This window comes from Dipodomys spectabilis, unplaced genomic scaffold (genome assembly GCF_019054845.1).
Source record: "Dipodomys spectabilis isolate Male_0828 unplaced genomic scaffold, ASM1905484v1 ptg000547l, whole genome shotgun sequence".
In the NCBI taxonomy this organism is placed as follows: domain Eukaryota; kingdom Metazoa; phylum Chordata; class Mammalia; order Rodentia; family Heteromyidae; genus Dipodomys; species Dipodomys spectabilis.
The window spans coordinates 3353992-3356942 of record NW_024871224.1 but is presented as its reverse complement, the minus strand read 5'-3'; the positions used below and the strand labels follow the sequence as shown (position 1 = coordinate 3356942).

Sequence of the window (2951 nt, the reverse complement as noted above, 5' to 3'; positions counted from 1 at the left end):
GCTTCAAAGTATGATCAAATTTAAAATGAAAAAGACTTAAAATAGTCATTGGCAAAAAAATGCAAGTGTGAGCTATCTACCGAACAATATGTTTTTTCCACTATACACAGAATTTCAGAGAAATAAGATCAATAGCATTGTTAGTAACAATAAGGTTTCCTTGTTACAAATAGACAACCAAGGATATATGCCTGTATAGAGACTGCATCATTAACTACTTAAATTTACAGGATACTACATGCTTCGGCAGCACGTATACATAAATTACAACAATATATAGATTAACATGCCACTTGGACAGGGATGATCTGAAAATATGCGAAGTATTCCATATTTTTCATTCTTCAGATGCAAGAAATGAAAAACAGTTATTAAAAAGTTGATTACAAAAATACAAGTGTAACAACACATGCGATTCATATAATTAAAAGTTAGTTTGGCATCAGTGTATTACATCTTCACCTTAGAAAGGTCTTTACATAGCATAACTTTACAAAACTTTGAAATTAGATAACATTTTAATTTTATCCCAAAGAAATAAAATACTATAAGGACCTAGGAGAAAAAAGAATCTTAAACTGTTTTTATATGGAATGCAATCTGTAAGGACACATTTATTAATGAATATATATAATATATAACAATGTAGTATTCAAAGTATTATATGTAGGAAAGAATGAAATAGATTATGGACATCTTACAAACAAAATACAGAATATGTTAAAATATACTTTCTTCAGACAAGCACCAGAAATATCTTTAGTTTCTATACTACTCATTTCAACAGATACGTTAAAATTATTTCTGATTTAAAAAATCACAAGCTCTACAGAAATCATTATAGATGTACACAAACAACTCTTGAATATATTTTGAAATCAAAGTCAGGCAATTCATTTGGAAGAATACCATGGAATCCATGAATTTTTAAAGTAAGATATTGCTGTTGCTTTGTATTGTGAAAATATTTTGTACAGAGACAAAAGATGGACTGGAATTTTTGAAATTTAAGTAACTTAACCAAATCATTAAGACGTAGGAGAACAATTTGTACAGCCTTTCACAACTTCAAAGAGGTAGTCATACATACTTATCTTTTGGCAGTATCAAATGCAGTTTCTTCCAAGTTGTTCTTCAGACCTGGTTTAATATAATGGTTCAACAGAAGGAGATCAAATGTATCTTTGCTGTTTCTATTCCCAGCAGCAAGATGCAAGGGGGTCAAGAGGCCTTTAGTTTAGACACTGGTATCTGCATCATGATGAAGTAATAAAGAAGCCACACTGGTATTATTCCACGTATAAGCACTGTGCAGGTGTGTCCAGCCATTCACAGTTATTGCATGAATATCTGCCTCGAGCCACCAACTCATGGACAATGTCTCAGTGTCAACTGCAGGCTTCCTGATGAAGAGCGGTATACTCATCTTCATCCCTAGTATTCACACGAGTGGCCTTTTTGGAAAGATTTCTCCACACTGTAGCAAGCCGATTAATTTAGGCAGCCCAAAGAAGAAATTTGCTTGGATCCTTCTCCATTTTTTTTTTTTTTTGCAAATGATACCATTCCTCACTTTTTCATCTTGTTCCTTGTCTTCATCAGAATTGCCTAACCAGAGACTTTGAGTACCAGTTGGAATGAGGTGTCCATGTATTTCCCCAATAGTTCACATTGGTTGAACTAGTCAGAAAAAACTGGTGAATTTTCTGCATCTTTTTTTTCACCATGATTTGTTTTCTCTTTTTCCATTTTTACTATTCTAAATATTCTAACTGGAGAGTAGAGAATTGATAGAAAGCAGAGGAAAGATTTTCCTCCGTATTAAAAGGTACAGACTGAAAATGAGGACCAGTGGTGTCTTCATGTGCAGCTTATTCTAGGAATGAGAAAATAGGAAATAATACCTTGTATGTAAATGATTTGAGAAATGGCAGAGCAGAAAGTGAAATGATGCAACCAAAAATATAAAAGTAAAATAAATTAGGATAATTATGGAGCAATCATATTATCTATGAGAACCTTGAAAGAGAGAGAGGAAGAGAGAGACATGTGTAATGCACTAACTAGCCACAATATCCATGTCTCTGATCAATTTATAGAGCAAACAATTTTATTTTTAAAAGAGATGGAAATAGAATTTATAATGTGTCTCTTTATGATGTGCAAAGTTATGTATTGATATACATTGCATTGATCACTTTTCCGTTACTGTGAGGAAAATACCTGCAAAGAACATTTCTAAGGAGGAAACTATTATATTGACTCATGGTTTAAGAGAACACAGTTTAAGAAAAAGTGTCTCCATTGTTTTTAATTATATTTTTATTATCTTAAATAATTGTAAAAGGGAATTTCCATTCCACAAATCAGTTTTTATGTACAATGGATCTTTACATAACTTCCCCACACCCTTCCAAATCTCACCCCAGTTTAATTTTTTCTACTTTCATACTATCTGTATTGAATATTATGCCTTCACTCTCTTACTCCATAACTCTTTTTAATCCTTCCCTTTGAATTTTCCTCATAACTTAAGTGATAGTTTCCTGGTATTCATTTTGTTGGATTAAAAATTCAATTTTATAAGAAAACACACCTTTTAAATTCTCCTCTGCAAATAGCATGCTTTGGTTAATACTGCTGTGAAAACTTGTATAAAGTTCTATCTTCCAAATATGAGACAGAGCATGGATCCTTTGTGTGTGTGTCTCTGACTTAGTTTATTTAACATATTTTTAGATCTATCCATTTCTTTGCAAATAATGTAACAATCTTCATAATGGATGGGTGCAATACAATTGTGTATATGTGCCACACTTTCTCTAACCATCCTTCTGCCAAAGGGCATCTGGGCTGTTTCCATAAGTTTTCTACGGTGAATAGTGCAGCAGTGAACATGGTCGTGAAAGTGATTTTACTGTAACCTTTTGGAAGAATTCATCACTATCTTT

The 2951-nt window shown here is 32.4% G+C and overlaps 1 pseudogene; it reads left to right on the top strand.

Annotated features, from left to right (window-relative positions):
• The first annotated feature begins 238 nt into the window (after positions 1 to 238).
• Positions 239 to 338, top strand: LOC122099945 (annotated as a pseudogene).
• Positions 339 to 2951: the final 2613 nt, after the last annotated feature.